The 20,657-nt window shown below is 29.8% G+C and overlaps 1 protein-coding gene across 5 annotated transcripts in view; it reads right to left on the bottom strand.

Annotated features, from left to right (window-relative positions):
- The window catches only part of LOC106679834 (adenylyl cyclase 78C), a 305,518-nt gene that overhangs the window by 212,812 nt on the left and 72,049 nt on the right, over positions 1-20,657 (bottom strand). The window lies entirely within an intron of this gene.

The raw sequence follows: 20,657 nt of genomic DNA, 5'->3' as shown, positions 1-20,657 counted from the left end.
TGTAGTAGACGCTTATGTAGTTAGGAATTAAAAAAAAAAATCTTCATTTCAAAGTTTATAATATACACAAAATATATACGTAAATACAGAATAACAGTAAAAAAAATAATCTTAGAAATTTATTAAGTACACATAAAAAAAAATGTATGAAACTCTTATGCATCAGAAGTGAAACCTTCTAGGTTTCAACATTTATTTACGACATTATTATTTCAGGATCAAGAGATGTAATCTGACTGAGGTATATCTCTCTTAATTAATGGAGTGACTACTACTCACATTTCCAGAGTATCGTTTTCCTTATTTCTTATTTAATAAATATTTTATACAATTTTATTTATAGAGAATATGGAAGCGTTTCACTTTTCGTCTTGTGATCCAGGCATATTTGTTCTAGTGCGCCCAAATAAGATTCATTTAAAAAATATTTGTGGGAAGGATATAACTACAATGTAACTATAGTTGAGGATTTTTATATAAAAAGTTATCCACTTCCGAAAAGCAATGGTTTTTATGAAAAAAACCTCTACACCAAAAACATATTCAGTTTACTTCAAAATGTAAATTTCCTCTTGTTGAATAGTTACTACAAATTAATATTTTCAATAAAAATTTAACTTATAGCACAAGAGATAAGTTAAAATGATTTCTATTGGAAGAAGATACTTAACCGTATGAAGTAGATTGTAGGAAGATAGTCCGGGTGGCGTTCAATAAAGGTATCAAAATAGTAGAAAGCAGATCAAACAGAGACGACGACCGTTTCAATCTGACAGCCCTAGCGAAGCCCTGCAAAGTGGGACGAAACGTTGGTTAACAATATATAGTTTTATTTTGATACCATTATCGACCGCCATCCGGACTATCTTCCTATAATAAAATAATTTTAAATTAAAAACTCTCCAAAAGATATACTGATTTTGTATCGAAAAATCCTCAATTCCGCTATTCAGTAATATTAGATAAATATTCCCAATAAATAATGTTATGATCACTTTTTTTTTTCGGCCAAGACTCACTGGAGTCCTATACTGGCCTAACCATGGTTACGGGTCAAAGGTTTTCATTTTGTGGGACCGCCACTCAATGAAAAAAGTCAACGCCCCAGGCCGGATTCGAACCAGCACCACTAATAGACATCAATCAAACGGTAAGAAACTGCGTCATAACCATTGAGCTACAGGCAGCCCTTATGGTCACTTTATCTCTTTTTAAAAAATGAAACATATGTGAATCGTACTCAACAGTTAACTAGTATTCAATCCAACTAATTAATATTAAACTAATAATATTCAATTCAAATAAAACATATTACAGTAATATGACAATAACAACAGATCATCAGGTATTTTTAATAAATAAATTACACTGAATAATATACTGGGTATAGAATAGGGGTGGCCAACATTTCAGTACATAAGATCTACTATTTGTCTTGAAAATGCGTCGCAATCGACTTATAATCATAGGCATAGTCTAAGGAGTGAGAAGGGGTGGTGAAATGCATGCTATGTTTATATACCATGTTACAGTATAAGGTGCATTTCAGCGAGGTTTGGATAGATAAGTAAAACATATGTTCAAAACTATTTTTTAAATCAATTATTAGGTTTTCGAGATATAGCCTCATGAATCAAATAAATTTCCAGATCCAAATTTTGATAGCAGTATTCCGTACATAAGGTACCTAAAATCTTCGATTTTTCAACACTTGTTCAAGATAGATTTTTACTAACATAAAATGAAATTTAATTTTTTTTATCAATTTTAATGTATAAGTTGTACTATTTCTTAGAAAATAAATTTGTTATAAAAATGCACAGTAACGCTGATAATTTGATTTCAATAGTTCTCGTTCGCATTTTTTTTTTTTTTTTTGGGCCAACAAAATAAATCGCATTTTAATCATGGATTCTTTGGTGAGTGGGCCAAAACAAACAACGTTATCTTTCTGGACCATCTTTAGCTCTATCGAAATAATCTTGAAGATGTTTTTTCATCAAGATCAGTATGAGAACTCTTTTGATAATTACCGTTGTGCAAGGGAGAGAAGGAGGACTAACGTGATCGGAGATCCACAGGATGTCATATTATACATAAGATTATTTTATTTTTTATTTATTTGCTTCGTTATCTTTCACTTATTGAGGATGATTGGCTTATATAAACGGTTATATAAAAAAAGTTTTCTTCATGATTATTTAAGCCTGTTGGTATGGTACAATTTAATGTATTTAAAAAACAATTTGTACAAAGTTATCTGGTTTCGAGAAATCTGTATCATAGAGGAGACTTATAAAAGTACCAAAGTATAAGAAATATACCGGTGGCCCATGATTTTCAAATGAAGCGATCTCATGAAAAATATTGGACGTCACATCTCTTCAAGTTACCTAGCTGGCTGATGAAAGTTATGCAGAAACATGACTTGCATGTATTATGTATGTATTAGTTTTATCTTTTACAAAAGGCAAAAAAATAGTTCATTGGTACAATATTAATCTAATTAATTCAATGCTTACTTAAATTAAAGCTTTTCAAGTTATAATTAAGATACGTAGCATTCACAGTGTATTTAAAATTGTGAAATTAATTTAAAAAACGAAATAGAATCAAAGGACTGAGTAAATTGCTTAAATTATATAAAGAAATAATAATAAAATATGAGTTAACTATAAACTACTTTAGAACGCCTGAATGGAAGGTTCAGTAAATTAGTAGTGAAATCCAAAATAAAGTTATTTTTATTTCACATCTCCAAAACTTGGCGTTGAGTCCAGTGTAAATTAGGAAATAAGAAAGATGTGGCTTACCATCAACGAGCTTTTAAAATATAATGTCTGAGTAAAAGCGATATTTAACTATTTTGCATTGAACAATAATGTGGAAGCAGCCTTTTTTGGCCCAAAGTATGTTGCCTTGGGATACATCCTTCGAAATCAGCCAGTCGGGTTTGTTCCAAAATATTATGAAAATGGTTTTGCAATTCCATTCGGTTCTACTGCTTGACTATACGAAAAAATTATTACTTAGATAATATTTAATATTTTAAATATTTAAAAATTCCCTCGTACAGTAGATCTAATCAAACAACCAATCATGAATCTTTAAATAAAGATAATTATTTACTCACTGCACATACGCTGGTAAAGAAGAATGTCTAGAAAATGTTCTATTTTCAGAGAAGAAAATGAGGTATAAAAAAAATCAAAATTATAAAAAAAAAAAATGGAAAGATAAAAACAGAGAAAGGTATATACTCTGTAATTTACAGATACTTTTAATTTTTATTAAAAATTGGTTCTCGGCACAAAGCAAGGACTTAGGAATTTATGACAATAATTCTTTTGAGACCATCCGTTTCTCAGAATGAAGATTAATCGACATACATCTCTCTCACTTTACCCCTTTCTCCTCAAATATATATGTGGTGGATGAGAAAATACTCTTTTCCAAGAATACTGAAATGAGTAGAAATTTACTCTTTTTAATGATTCATAAATAAATACTTTATTTTAATTTAATAAAATTACTTTCCTTATTATTATTTATTTTTGTATACAAATGACAATTCCTGTACCACTTACTTATTGTATTTAATTCAAACAGAATGTTTTGTTTTTTTAGCATTGAAATCAATTTATAAATGTAAAATTAGTTTTTTTATAACTTTCCTTTGTGTCTATGGATATAATTAATAAATCTACTCATTGTTTTTTTTCATATGTTTTATCTATTTACTAATAATACTATTTTTTATTTATCAATATTACATAGAATATTTATTATTGTAAACATCCTAAACTGAGAGGATTGTTTTTTAATTCTTTTTTTATGATATAAAGATCGTTCTCATAGGAAATTACAATTTCCAATCTGTTTTCAGAAAATTAAAAATGTTCTAAAAGTTAAAAAAAGTAGTTTTACCCTCTGGTGGTTAAGGGATGTTTAAAAACAAAATGACAATTTAAGCTAGGATAAATATTATGTAAAAATAAAGTGATAAGAAATCACATATAAATAAAAGGAAGGACGTAAAATAGTATCAATATAAAATAAAATTAAATAAACAATAATAAGAATAAAAAATAAATAACTCTGGTAAGAATAAAATTTATTGAAAAATACGTAAAATATACAGTTAAAAAAGTGCAGGAGACGAACACTGTAGTTTAGTTGTAAACTATTTTTGTTTCTCTTTTGACCGATCTTCTTATATATCAATTTTTACGGTCAACTATATATACATATATTTCATCAGAATAGTTGATATTTTTCTATTGTCTTATCACTTATTATAAAAATTATAATTTTCTAGTTATTCTAAATTTAGCTATACCAACTAATCCATGCCCTCTTCGAAAATAATAAAAAATCAAAATGAAGATGATGTAAATTCCACACTGACGCCGTGTAAGCTACTAAACCGCACTGCCACCAGGTGTTTTCGACAGTTTAGACAAGGGTGTCCAACCTTTTTGTAATGCGTGCCACAAACAAGGGTTGCCACAATTAAGGCGTTCCTCAATTAATTTTTTAAAACACATTTTATTCTACTTAAATTTTAGTAAATTAACAATTGATTAAGTAACAAATGAAAAAATATAACGACTATCATTTATAGAATGAAATTATAGTTTTCTGGTTATGTCTGATCGTTAATTTTCATTATCTCGAAATTTGTTTCAACCTTTCTTAAAATTGATATTATAGCAAAATCTATTTTTATTTTCTATTAATGAAATCTCGGTTGTAAAAATAAAAATAAAATTATAATTAAATATAATATTTACATAAATAAATACAATTTTAGAGTAGTAATATTTTATTATCTTTTTTTTTCAAAAGAATTTACGTCAGAATCCATTACATTTAGTTTATAATTTCTTCTAGGATAATTTTACAAGACATTAAGTTTACGATCCGCGGAATATTAAAGATAGTTTTGTTTTATAACCATTCCTTCCAAAACTTCATGTTATTGTTTACTTCTGAGTTTTGATTACAGTAATTTATTACATCATGCCTAAATTGAGTGAAAAGTGGAAGTTATGTGAATGTTTGGCCACTGAGTGCCTTGTTGATCTTTTAACTTGTGAGGAAGAGAATCAAAATGAGCTAATTGATAACTGTCATTACATTATTTTTATTATTGTCATCCATTGATTTATTTGTTATAAAAACGTCCAAATAATACTTACACAATCAAAACACAAACTATGAGCAAGTAACCTAACATAACAAATGACGAGCTCAGCTGGTCTGTTTCGTGGCGTCATTGTCCATTTAGCAGACCTATTAACAGACCCTCATCCATGTTATATATCATATCGTTAATAGAAGGAAATATTTCTTTTCCATTTAACACGTAAAGATCATGAATACCCCTACCGCAATAATACGGTATTTATACTTAATAAGGTGTAAAAACGAAATAACTGGAATTTCCTTAGTAAATATGCAGTAAGTGATATGTGTTTACTGAATTTTTACTAAAAATTAACAAGTTATTGCATTTCTAATAAGAGAAAGAGTTTCCAAAACTAAACATACTGCATCTTTCTAACGATTTTTAAATATGAAGATATGAAAAGGTTTGCCTTTCTACAGTGATGTGAATATCAAATGTAAAAATAATTTATTCATTCTAAGCAGAACAGCGCAGTAAATATGTTTTAATTAAGAAATCTTTTCCTCAACAGACCGTGTAGTAACTGACTGATTTAACAAAACAAATTCCCCTTAATCTGTGTTGTTTTTCTGTTTTTTAATTTTTCTAGAATTCTAATTATTTAGTTTCAAGTATCTTATCAAGAGTGGTCTTTCATGGTGATTGGATGACAAAGTCCTGCAACACTTTGACATCTATTAAGCACAAGAAGAGAGTCATGTGGATTAATTAGCGATCTAGTCTTTGAGTCTTTCATAGTTAAATTTAGCACTCTAGTAATTATGAAAGATGTAATATAATGAAGCGTGGGTTGAAAATCGATTTATTATTACAATTAAAAGATTATCAGTAAACAGAAACAGAATCATGCAATCCTGTTTATAATTCGTTACAGTGAGGAGCTTTTTCTTAATCCATGGCGTGCAAAGGCTGTTTGGTCAGATCCAAGCTTAAAAAGTTCAGGCGGCTAGGTATCGTGGAAAACGTTTAACTAAAATAAATTAAAAGTAGCAATTTTTTCTGCATCTTATGTATATTTTCCAATTTCGAAAAAAAAAATGAAGTAAATTAAAATGAACATCACATTACAGTTTAATATCTTAGGGTTATGGATGTACCCATATATAAATAAGGCTAAACTATAAATTATGTTTTTCTAAAATACATGAATAGCAACTTTTCTAAAGAAATTTTCCACCAATAAGGTTTTCCTTGACCTAGATTTTGTTCAACAGATTTTTCCACTCTTTTCTATGCTTGAATAGAAAAAAAGTGTAAAAAACTTGGCTTGTTCTTTCTTGATGTCCATGTCTCGCCAGACTTTCTTACACCTCATCCTACCACTCTAGGCTTCTACTTTAAATTCCATCTTTGGTAGTAGATATTTTTTTCAGATATAAAAAACTAATACCAATCATTACTATCTCTCATATAGTTGAGCAAAAATTAGTCTGAGTATTTTATTTATTTACTTTCTTGTTATATTAATCAAATATTTTTGTTTAATTACTCAACAATATCTTGCATATATATATTGTGGAACTATAGATAGCTTTTTCGGCTCTCAGGAAAGATGGATTTTGACGATTGAGGCATCAGATGAAAGAGATTCGACAAAATGGTGTTAAATTGAAACAAAAAAATCTAAACAAGCTAATTGAATCAATATTTGCACAGTATTTATTTCATGTACACAAACCCTTTGTTATCTATATCAGGGGTGGCCAACATTTCTGGATCTAAGATCTACTTTTTATCTTACAAGTGTATGGCGATCGACTTGTCATAGGCGTAGTCTAAGAGGGAAGAAGAGGTGTGAAATGCATACTATACTATGCATTTATGTTTTATACACTGTATTTCAGTATCAGGTGCATTCCAGCGAGGTATGTGTAGATAAGTAATATATATGTTTAAAAATATTTTTATTTTTTAAATAACTTATTAAGTTTTGAGATATTGGCTCATGAAGGAAAAAAATTTCCAGACCCAACATTTGATAACAACATTCCGTACATGTGCTACCTAAAGAATTCGATTTTCCAACACTTTTTCAAGATAAATTTTCGCTGCCTTAAAATGCAATTTAATTTTTTTATCATTTGCAATGTATAAGTTGTACTATTTGTTCGTAAATATGAAAAAGTTTTTATAAAGCTGCACAGTATGGCTGATAATTTTATTTCATTAGTTCACTTTCGTGTTAGTTTTTTTGGGCATGTAAAATGTATCAAGAAAGAATATGGCTTACTTTTTGCAAAGCTATCGATTGCTCGCTAATCTAACTACGTAAAAAACAACAACAATAATTATTTAAAGGGTCAAAATACCAACGTCCATGGGATTAAATATCCGAGGGGATAATGTCTTTTAGAATCGCTTATAGTCCATGGTACACGGAATTCCACCCCAATTATTGCAAGTGATCGACGGGGTTGATAAATAAACAGAATCCGAAAAAGTTGGGATTCAATGTGGGCTAACGTACCACTCACCAATAAACTAAGAAATGTAAAAAAAAAACACACAAAAGTGGACAAGTGCCATAAGGGGAAACAGAAGAGAAGAAGTGGTTGTTGCAAGAGTAAGAATAGGACATTCCAAATTAACACAGCTCCACTTAATCACAAAAGAGGACCAGCCTATATGCCAAACCTGTCATTTCCCATTATTGATAAATCATATAATTGAAGAATGCTCATCATTTCGTCAAGCCTTCGAAAATAATAAAATTCCTCGTACAAGAGAATTGGCCCTTAAAGACTCAGCAGAATCCATAAACAAAATAATAAAATTTCTGAAAGAAACTCAACTTTATACTAAAATATAACCCACCAATACCGACCAGTGTAAAAAGGAAATAGTCTACATTCAACTATTAAATGTCAAAGACAAGAAGATAAATAAAGTAAAAAGGGTGTAATACCCTAGATGTTGATCGCCCTAAATAAAAATCTAATCTAATCTAATCAACCCAAATTGGCCAAATCGACTTGGCCACCCCTCTATATGGTTAAAAGTAATCTATATACTTAAGAGTAATTCAATTTTTTTTTAAATATGCTACCGGAGTTCTAGCAATGTTCAGTTACTGGAGTAAATGGCTGCATTATTAACTAAACAAAATCCTGAACTTCACGAAGAAACTTTCTCGAAAAAAATCCGTCTTGACCTCTTACACGTTTTAAATTTGAGTCCTTAACTCTAAAAAAGTTATTTACGAACACGATATTAATTAAAATATTTAAATACTTCAGCATAAATGAAACTTTCAGTTCTTTCTCCTTATGATATAAGTATCCATTGATTTCCTCCGCAAACTCATTTTGATAAGAAAACATTACAAAGTTATCCGTATCCATCTAAGTCGACTCCAATATGCTTAAATGATTGTCACAGGTTTACAGTAACAGTAAACTCAACATTAATGGAAAGGTAACTTCTAAACTCCCAGTTTTACAAATTGGTATACGTTTATAATTACTGCTACGTTCCTATAGTTTGTAACCTTGATACAATACCTGAAGCCTTCTTTAATAATAAAACGTCTATCAAATAAAAAAATAATTTTCTAAAACAGAGAGATGGGTTCTATAAATAGTTGATCAAAGCCTACTTTTATGTCAGTTTTTCAAAATTAATGCAAACTACTGTTCTTTGTATTAATTAATTTCTTATTTTGCAGTTATTTAATTAATTTGTTTACTAACTGTTATGCACTTATTTTATTTCTAGATTGTATTACGTATAATGTATTTCTAGACTCTCATAAAACAATAATCAACTAGGACAAACAGGCACATTTTTCATCCTTATCTACAGATTTCCAGATATTAATACAATATAAAAAATGTCTAAACTCGACTACAAGGAGCTGAATCTTTTTTCATGATATATGATAACTAAATCTGCATAAAATAAACTAATTGTAAATTATTATTACAGATACGAATAAATATCTGGAGGAGTAAAATAGAAATAAAAATTGAAATTTTACACAACGAGCATCGAAAACAATGACATTAATGTGTAACTCATGTTTTTATAACTTTATTACAACTGATGATGTCTCCAACGTGATATATTTTACCGAAGGGACCTCCCTTAGGTGTTAAATATATATTAAAGCAATATCCTTCATATCGTCTGACGAAGATTTACAGTTTCCAATTGTCTAGTTGTTACGTCAGGGCTAGGGTCATAAATAAACACTGACAGGATGACAGAGACCATATACCACCGTCAAAAATATTCAGCTCGCTAAGGGCCAAAACCGCAACTAGCACTACAATAAGCAACCAAACAACGGAATCAAAAAGTCAAATTAATGTAAATTCAGTAATATATTTTATATGAATATACATGCTGAGGTGCTGTCTCGAAATCCTCGCCAAACAGATAGTCAGGAATTATTAAATCCTTTGTTGTTACTTCCACCAATAGCTCAAATTTATATGTCTAAAAGTCTAGCATAACATGCAAAGCTATAAAAGTATCGTGAACAGGAGTATCAAAAGAATGAAAAAAGTAAATTAAATGGGACAGGAAAAAATAAAACTAACATAAAGAGGAAAGTCATAGAAAATTTAAGTTAAGGAAATTTATACTCTAGTGATACTGGACTATGAAGAAATTTAAAGAAGGGGAAATGGAAAGAAAAATATAATAAATCACAAAACGATCGAAAAACGTTGTGTTTATCCGCTGTAGTACATCATGACTCCACAAATATTTGTCTTTAGGAGTAGATTAAAGGAATTATCAAGATGAGCGGCCAAAGCATTAATATTGTTAATATTAAAGGCTCAACATTTTGGAAAATCAATTTTTAATTCATAAAAAAAATCATAAGGTAAGGTTCAGAAAAGTTTAGTTAGGTGCAATCTAAAAATGAGTATTTAAAGTATTATTTAAAGCGAAAATATCTATTTACCCTCGAACATATCATAAAACTTTCATCCATTCTTGTCTTCAATTGGTAGAAGCTAAGATAACAATGGAAAAACTGATATCCGTTAATAATTTAATCCTTTGAAGTAGATATTTCCTTTGTAAAGCGCTAATAATAATGGACCTTGACGAATAACACCAATCAATTCTTAAGGAAAAACTTTATTATAGGTATTTCAAATTCTTAATTTTTCTTATATTTATTTATATCTGATTGCCCTAGTGTGCCTTGCTTGGTTATCAAACTGATTTTCTTAAAAAAAAAATAAATAAAATTATTTTGTAGTGATTTAGTCCAGTGCAAAACCTCTAATTATATAAAATTTTAAAATAATAGAATAACTTTGAATTATAAAAAAAATCAAAATAATAATAACATTTATGTAATTGATTAATGAAAGAAAAAACAAATAAAAAACAGAAATAACTAATATTTGCAGAAATAATAACACTTATAATTAACTTATAATGAAAAAATAATTTGAGAAATAAGACAGAGAAAATTGTTTATTCATAATGACCATGTGTGCCTATTACAAAAAAAGGTAGTTCCTAAATAGTTATAATAATTAACATAGTACATCTAAAATATATTTCATGAGTCAATTTTAGCAGGAAAATATTTAATATTATAGTAGGAGGAAATAAGATAACAGGAGTTCACTAAATCGGACCGCCACTGCCGGGATTGGGCTCCTCTAAGCATCTAGTCTCTTATTACAAAATAATTATTTTCTATCTATAATTGACCATCGTTGCCCCTTCACTATTAATTCAGTTTCATCTAACTTTAAATCAATTTATTCCCGTGTATATATATTTCTTTTTCAGTTGTTGTTGATTGTTGCTTAAAGGCGTAAAATCCTCTGGTAATCAACGCATATGGCATGATAAAAGTAAAAAAAAATAAATAAATAATAAAAAATCAATAAAAAAAAATCAAAGAGGAATTATAATTTATCAAGAAGGCGATGTGTTTTTAAAAATTCAAATACTAATGTAATTTTAGCTTCCTCATCTGTGAGAACTTCTGATAAATTGATTAAATAACCTTCTGAATTGAAATGAGCTTCTGATAAAACGGTAAAGAAGTTTCACTTCATAAATAGAAATATTGAGTTTATAGTCCCTCCAAAGTTGGATTTCCTACGTTGTAAGATATTTCAACTCTCAATCCTGATAAATGGGAATTGAATTTTGTAAAACGTATTTTAATGAATTCATTAAATTGAGTTCACAATGCATCTTCCTTATAAACCAAAGGGCATCAATCGCGATTCTAAGGACCTTTTTGGAATCAAAATCTCAGGAAGAAAATAGACCTTATAAAAAAATAACGTAGAAGAAGGAAATAGATATGTTTCCTTCTCCTTTTTCAGCATTACAATCTACGGTAGAATAGTGAATGCCTTCTAATATTTTTACCAATAATTTCTGTGAAGTGTTCTTGTTTTAAATAATTAGAAAAAAAAATGAATCTACTTATATAGGTATAATATATTTCAAAGAGGTAATAAAAAAATAAGGATATGATAATTGAGAAATGATAATATTCCAAGCAGCTGAAAATTTCGGACAAGAATCGCACACATGCCGCACAGTGGTCCAAGCCTGGAGGGTCCTGACGTATTTGAGAAGTCAGAGAATTTTCTCACTTCACCAAGATATTTCATACGTTCCACGGAATGTCCGATAAGAAAATCCGAAAAAATGAAACAGGAAATTTATCACGAAAAAATGTGATCATTATGCTAATAAGTTAAACTAGCTTTCATATAATTTACTTATAAATTAAATTTTAATAATGTACCGTCGATTTTATGTATTCAGATACCTCTTCACTGAATTGTTAAGTCACACAATACCTTGCGATGTTTCCCTCAAACATTCCATAGTCACTGGCTGATATATATTTTTAGTATCTGTAGTTATCGCTCTAGACTGTGCCGTATCTTTCTCAGACCATAAGTACAACAGTAACACTCATTTTTAAACTATTTAGCAATAAAGGTTAAACTTCATAAGTAACCGCACTAAATAAAATAAATTTTCTGCTAAACAATAATCCTTAATTAAGATATTGTTTTATAGCTTGAATCGCTACTCTCTGATGAGTGGTATCTGGCCGCGTAATTACGAGCTGGGAGGAATTAAAATTAAACGGGTAGTAAAGTTTGATTTTAATGATCGGGAGAGTATGACAGGTGGTTTAGATTATATTTTATTATTATTATCCGAACTATTTATTATCCAGCTAAAGGATTTATAGTATTTACTCTGTGCTGGTAATTAACTTTGATAGCCCAATATTAAACAAATTATCCAAAAAAAAATGTAGAAACAATATTATAAAAAAAAAATCAAAAAATAAATTCACCATAAAAATATATAAAACTACGTTTACCATTTACTAGAAATATGAACATCTACTAACTTAAATCAGTCGCAGTCTAATTTTATATGTCAACAAATTCTCCATATTTCGTCAGTAATGGTTCAGTTTTCATCTAGACTTTACACTAGATACTATAGTAAAAAACAGACAAAATTAGTTTGGCGTAATATTTGAACAAACCATGGTTCGTAAGCTTGATACATTGAAGAAAATACCTAAAGCAAATGAAAATTTCTAATTAATTAGTTAATTCAATATTTTGAGTTGAAAATAAACGTATTAATGAGATAAACGTGCAATATACACTTAATTATTTCCACCTTGGAATTATTTATGCAAACATAAAGTGGAAAGATTGTTCAGAGCTGCGACTTTAGAAACAAAGGAAGCTTATACGGACCAATTATTCTAATCATTAATTATTAAGTGTTTTGCTGAATACTAAATAACATTTAGAATAGAGTAACCAGAAGTATTCCTTAAGTAAACTGTGTTAGATGAAACCAAAACGAACAATATAAAAAAAAATTTAAAAATCAAGAACTAAAGAATGGACAGATAAAAGTTTTAAAAATGTAGAAAAGAAAATGTAAAAGAAAAAAATATATATGTATTGATTAAGAATTGTGTTCTTAGTTCTTAATTTTTTGATCTTAGGGCAGCATGAGATTATAAAAATTAAAAAAGAAAAAAACATATGAATTTATATAATAAACATTTCTAATGAATACATATTTGCAAATTCATCTTTTATTTGATTGCTTCAAGGAGGTTTAAATTTTGAATTGATGAATAACAATATTAAAAAATCATATTCTCTTTTAGCTTTAAAAACGCTTTAGCATTTTTAAAAAATAAATACTTAACCCGATCAGGAATAATAAATTTATATATTAGTACATAAAATGAGTGTTGTAATACTTGTGAGTGTAAAACTTCAAATTTTAATTTTTCTATTTTTTTTTCTTTTAAGCCCTATGGGTTTAAAAGGGGATTGATAAATAGGTTGTAGGTAACTATAATGGGTGCTATATCTTGTACTACATTTCTAATGCATTGTAAGAAAGGAGTGAGGGGGAATGGGATACGCCAGAAAATAAGTTTTATTTTCTGCTTCCTTTTCATAAGATCTTTTTTTATTTATTTATGTAATTTACATTTGTACAAAATAATAAATACAATAAGTAAATATGTGGAATGTTTCATTTACACTTGAAAATTTTGGGAAGGAACCACCTATTGGTGGTACTTCAAGCATTAATTTAAATTAGAAAGTCCCATGGCCATCTTCTTTTCAGACGCCTCGGAGGATTATCAGGGACTGTTAAGGATGAGAGATTAAGAACTAATGGGTTAGGATGGGTAAGGAGGTTGGAACGAAGAGACACATATCTGTTTTGGGGCAAATCTGAAACGAATGGGATGTTAAGGTCTTTGAGGATGAGTTTATTTGTAATGTAATAAGGAGCATCAAGGATTTTGGATTGTAAGAATTGGATTCGGGAGGAATTCGATGGTTTGGTGGAGCCCCAGAGCTCAATTCCATATGTCCAAATTGGTCTGATTATTGTAGTGCATAATAATTTTAGTTTTTACTGCCGTCAAAATAGCCCTGAAGAAGCCCTGCAACGTGGGGCGAAACGTTGGCTCATTAAATTAGTATATTTCTACTATTTGAGTTTTTCTTGACCGCACCCGGACCATATTCCTTTCATAATAATTTTTTGTAGTGAATGGGGAGTTTAGAGCGTTTGTCAAGTAGGTGTTGTAGTAATCGAAATCTAAGAGCAGTTTCTTGTCGTTTCAGTCTTGTGTGTGGATTCCAAGTAAGTCTCTTGTCAAGATGGAGTCCTTAGTATCGAATCTGTTCAACAGGCGTTAGTGGAGTATTTAGAAAAGATACTGAAGGACAGGAGGGTAGAGGTTTACGTCGGAGAGTAAAGGTGATCTGGAGGGATTTGTCGGGATTTATTTTGATTCTCAAGTTTTTACACCATTATTCAATGGATGTTATGTGTGTCTGTGGTGTTTGCGATGCATGTAGGGTCGTTGTTTACAGACAGTATACATGTGTCATCAGCGCATGTTGTTAAGATTGTGTTGGTATGTCAGCTGTATAAACCGTATAAAGAATGGGACCTAAGATACGCCTTGAGAAACACCGGCGGACTGAGAAAAGAGAGATAAGTAGGCTAGGTTATTACTTATTTTAAAGGTTCTATCAGAGAGGTAGGAGCGGATTCAAAGAAAATATGTGAGGGGAATTGACGAAGTTTATGGAGCAGACCTGGATGCCAGACTCATTCAAAAGCTTGTTCAACATCGAGGAAGACTCCCGTGCAGTACATTCCGCTCCCCAATGTGGAAGATATGACATCAACCACTCCATGACACTGTTGTATTGTGGAATGGGATGTTCTAAATCCAAACTGGTGGTCAGGAATAACATGATATGAGTCAAGGATTGGATAGAGGCGTTTTAATAAGAGTTTTTTTTAGGATTTTGCCCATAATGGGCAGTAATGAAATAGGACGGTAGGAAGATGGATATTCAGGTAGCTCATAAGATCTTAAATTTTCCAATATTTAACAGCAAGAGTGAATCTGATATAACTCATTTTTAAATAATCGAGAAAAATTAAGTGAAATAATGAAAGTTTTTTTACTTCTGTAGCCTTATATATTAACCTTCAATCCAGATTTGCTTTTCATAGAGAAAAAAAATTACTTCAATCACAAAACGGCAAACCAGAAAAAAGTATTTCTTGAATCTAATTACTATGTACGACAGAATTGAGTAGCCGCCCGGTTTGACGACCCTTTATTTAAGGCATTTTAGCTCCAGCAAGATATAAATGTTTAGCAAACTTACAAGGAACTATAAGTACGCTATCTACACTATCAATTTTGTTAAATAAAACAAAAATATAGCCGACTATTGAGTTTTAACAATGGAAAATAGTTACATAATTATCATTCACAGGCAGAACAAAGGGATATACGCTCGATCATCATCGATGCTCATGAGTGTGGGTTTGGTTCTTATTTCCAGGGGAAAATTGAAACATTATTGTCCAATCAAATGAAAGGGTCGGTAATACCTTTGAACACAATACTGCAAAATGGAAATGAACGGAATAATAATATTCTGATATAGCTTTCTATAAAACTCCCATCAAAGATATTATATTTTATATAATAGTATTATAACTATATCACTTTCTATATATATTTTATCACTTATTCCCAGGTTTTAACGTAACAAAGTAACGGAAAAAATCAGAAACTTATTTAACAGTTATTATTTACAGCTTAATTAATTACAGCAGTAAATAATAACTATAATTACTCCGTAATTAATAGTTGATATATATGTATATATAAACTACGTTCTTTCAATTTAATATTTAGTATAAACATTCATACTAAACTAAGAAAAAAAACATCTAAAATGACTCATAATTATCTAGGTAGGGACGTAAAATGGGACTCGAATCAGAAATGAACTTTCAAGTGATTCAATGAAAAATAAGATTCACTTGACTCCAATTTCCGATTGGACAAAACGTTTGATGAAGTGAGAGCGGACAATTTTTTTTCTATTATTAAGGATTACTACTTGATTTATAAAAACAAATAAGATTTCACTTTCTAACAATTGACGAAGAGGGACGAAACCTATTTTCGAATGTGTTGTGTTTTATTTATATTTTTATTAATTATAACTTAATAAAATGTATTTTATCATTAATTTTATAGTAGTTTATTTTTTATATTAAAAAAAAGTGTGAGAACCATAAAGTTTGAGAATATTTTTGCTATCTAAATAATATATATTTTTCTTTAATCAAAAAAAAAAAGATCCATGGATCACTTTGACCAGTTCACTTTGACCAGTTCACTTAAAAGAATGGAACTTAATATTTATAATTCCAGCATAAAATATTTGTCCCAGTACCTTTCACCAATGAACAACATTAAACAACATATTCAAGGAAATACCTGACAAAATCCACCCATCTATACTTCAGTAGACCGATATCAAGGATTATCTGTTTTGGTGCTGGTTAATCTTTTAGTGCAGATTCGTTAGTAACCGATCACGTTAACTTATTTGTGCTATATCAGTTAACATATTAGGCATACCTTTTTGTTTACTTATAAGGATTACTGGTCGATATATTTTCCGGTTTGAAGATTATAATTTCAACATGATTGGAGCGAATATTTCATCCCTTACCTACCCCCAATACCTCATGATAAGAACTCGTCTTGTACTAGCTTGAATCAATTTATTTATTTTGAGCTAAGTTTTCATAACCGAAAATCTAGAAATCGTCATGGTTGCTAATTAATCGTAACGCTATTTTTTATAAGGAGTACAATCTAATTTTTATTTTATTTTTTATAAATTATGTCGAACTATTTAAAATGATCATGATAAATACCTAATAAAAAACAATAATATTGTCTAAAGCTATATATTATTTCATATTACAAGTGAACTATTTATTGATACTTTAGAAGACTGTTGACCAAGGAGAGAAGAGAACAATATTGAGTGAGATAGGACGTTTACACTTTAGTGTCAGCCGTATCAATAGCCAACGGAATACGGCTGGAGATACTAGCCTCAGGAACTGTCGTGTCAAAGCCATCCCAGCAGCTCCTGATTTCCACACTTTATCCTTTCTAGTTTCCTCTCACTGGTTAGCTCGAGAAAAATTGATATCAGTAAATCTTTATTGTGTTTATGTAAATTATGAATTCTATACAAAAAAATTAATCAATGAGATAACATCACCAATATAAAAAATCTGACAAGGTGCCCGCATCACACAATTTTCGCTTTCCAGGATGGTAACCGCATCCTGGAAAGCGAAAATTTCAAACATTAAATTTTAATTTTTTCGTTTATATAATATTTTGTATTTTAGTGAAAAAGGGATATCAAACTTGTTTCTGCCAACAAAACAACTGAAATTGAGAGAGATTGAGAAAGCTCTCTAAACTAATGTCTCTATTTCTTCATTTTAGAACAATTAGAAAATAATAAATTTTGCCAAATATGAAAACTACTACTCCAATGAGAGTGAATGTCATAAAATACTTACTAAATCATAATAGTATATTCAACTAGATTTAATTTTAGTGCCGGCAGTGATCTGTCTATTGGTTCCTGGGATATATTTTTTCATAAATCTAAACTACTAAAAATCAACATTTTGTGAATTTATTTTAGCAAATATCTATTACTCTATGGCAAAAAACTAGTACTCCTATGAAGATAAATGGTATGAACTAATTAATAGTCCATTCAACCAGCTTTAATTTTGGTGCTGGCACAGATCTCTATGTCTAATAGTCCCTGAGTAATATTTTTCGCAAAATAAATTCACTAACAATTGATTTTTCGATATGAAATGTTGCTTATTTCAAAACTGTATCTCGGGAACAATTGAACGTAAATATGTCATATTTTATAAAATTTACTCACCTTTAAATAATTTTATATAAAGTTTTCTATTGTTGTGGGTAATTTCAAAAGATGATAGAGATTCAAATGAAAAATTAATTTTTTTTTATTTTTTAAATAATCGCTTATCCGACAGGCAGATCTCATTTCTTCTTTAGTAAAGCAATAAAGATTTTAGAAAATGCTATCAAAGTTTTCATCAGATAATGTCGATTTTTTTTTAAAGGACACTCAGACTAGAATTGAATAGACGGTTACAATAAACTTAACTGTCGTCACTAAACTTATGAATGTAGGCCAGGACAGTTAAATGAATGCCAATCAACACTGGTCATCAAATAAATGTCAACAGTCGTTTGGAATGAAGGCAGAATAGATTATGTAAATGTTTTATTAGAGTTTAAAGATCTGATAGTAGTTTGAACTATTCTTGAAAATATACAGTAAAACATCCTCAGATAACGAAAATTAACTTAATCAAAGTAACAAGTAGCAATTAAGCATTTATTCTCATTCACTAGTACTATATGAATCGTAGAATGTCACCTAAAACAAATTTAAATTAAATTTGTTATTAGTTCTTGGATAAACTAAATATTTTCCAAATTATTATCGATTATCCTACATATAAGCAAATTGCTATGAATGCCGTATGGAAATAGTAGAATACAACAAAATTTTAAATCTCATTGAAATTTGAATGTACTCTAAGCGATGCGACCCATCTGCAATGAGCAATATCGCGAGAAGCTTTGGTAGTTGAGAAAGGATCAATCATTATTCATGGGAACACGGACATGAGACATTTGCCGAACACTTCAGCCAGCTCGCATACTTTCGAAATTGCCATTTTGGATTCAATAATAATTATAAAGATATTAGTCATATATATATATATATTTTATTTTTGCTCTACAATCCATATCGGGCCCTTCTACGAGTTTCAGATTCTTGAAATGAAATAAAATGAAAAATAGTTTATTATTCTAGGACTAGGTCCCTTTAGAATAATTAAAAAGGTAGTTTTAATTTTATAATAACATTTATGGGCCATAAAACAGTGTGGCCACACTTAATTATAACTTATGTACAGAAAATAAACAATAGATTAATTAAAAAACTAACAGAGGAAATAAAAAACAAAACAAAAAAGGTAATTACAAAATATCTGTACAATTTTAATAATGGATTAGATTGGTGAAGCGAAAGGTAGTTAAATAGAAGGGATTCAAACGAGGGAAGGGTTGGTACATGACGTATGTTAAAGGTAATTGAGTTCCAGAGAAATGCAGATCGGGTAAAAAACGATTCATCAAACATAACATTTCAGTAGGGGGGGGGGATGGTAGATGCCAGATAAACGGGAACTGGTAGTATGGGATTGAACAGAGAATTTAAATTGCAGGTTTTTTAGGATATAGGAGGGGCGTTGAGTACTAATTACTTGGAATGGAAAAAAAGCTAGGAAATACTGGCATCGAAAGGATGGATAGAGCCACTTCAGCTCGGCGTAATACTGGGTTATGTATGTATTTCTATTGATCCCGAAAATAAATCGTACTGCGCAATTCAAAAGACGTTGAAGGTTAGATTCTTCTATATTTTGTGCACCCGATGACCAATTATCGACACCTAAAAGGTTTATCGCATCGGCTGCCACCCTATTCCCCCAACGAATTTTTGAAGTTCTACTCTCTTGTGCAGCACTTCACTCCATATTTGCCTTAGAATCTTAGTATCTACCATTCTAAGTGACCTGTCCAGTTCAGTTTTTCTAGTTAAATTATTGACTATGTCGGCTTACAACGGGAGAGCACAGTGTCAGGTACAATTTTGGTCAACTTTATATAGTCTTTATACTTATCCCAAAGCGATCCATTGGTTAAACTAATTATATATTTGACAAAACAAATTTTTTTAGAAAATTCCATCTAAAAATAAACTTCAATCTCTTTCAATTCTATTCTTCACCTAATAAAATAAGCAAAGTAACACAGCGAAAAATAAGTGGACTAGTACTGACTCTGGGTACTGCGTAAAAATATATTTCTTAATGTTTACAAGTTTATGTTTATTTGCTTGTAGGCCACTACAAATGTTTTGGGAAAATTATAAACAATTCATGGAATCGCAAAAAATGAATGGACTGGGAAGATGCCAATTTCAAGTTTAGTTAGGGAACTGGGTTGTCCTCATTAACATTTCACGGTTACCGCGCAAGCGGATGAACCTAAATGAAGTAAAATGCAAGCACGCTTAATATTCCTGACAACAGAAAAATTAGCCACTTATATTCCTGTACACTGGAATGCTTAGCAAATTAAACTGTTATTAAAAAAAATGAATATTCAAGAGATAACTTGGAGAAAATATACAAAGTTCATTATTGAAGTTATCACTAAGGTCCAAAACTTACTTTTTCCTTACCTCTGGTTTTTTGAGATGAAATTTTCCTCTCAGAAAGTAACTATCAAGAAATATTTTTGCAAAAACTTATGAAATCAGAAAAAAAAAAAAAATATTGTTTTTCTCAGAATACTACTTGTTTTATTTAAATGTTCTATGGATGATTTATGGAAGAGCTTCAGCTTAGGTACACGTGTTGGTGTTAACTTTTTTTAACGGGAGGGAGGGAGGGAGGGAGAAAGAGAGAGAGAGAGAGAGAG

Source organism: Halyomorpha halys, unplaced genomic scaffold (genome assembly GCF_000696795.3).
Source record: "Halyomorpha halys isolate HHAL.00 unplaced genomic scaffold, Hhal_1.1 Scaffold223.1, whole genome shotgun sequence".
In the NCBI taxonomy this organism is placed as follows: domain Eukaryota; kingdom Metazoa; phylum Arthropoda; class Insecta; order Hemiptera; family Pentatomidae; genus Halyomorpha; species Halyomorpha halys.
Note: the sequence above shows the minus strand (reverse complement) of the source record. Positions and strands in the feature narration are given on the sequence as shown.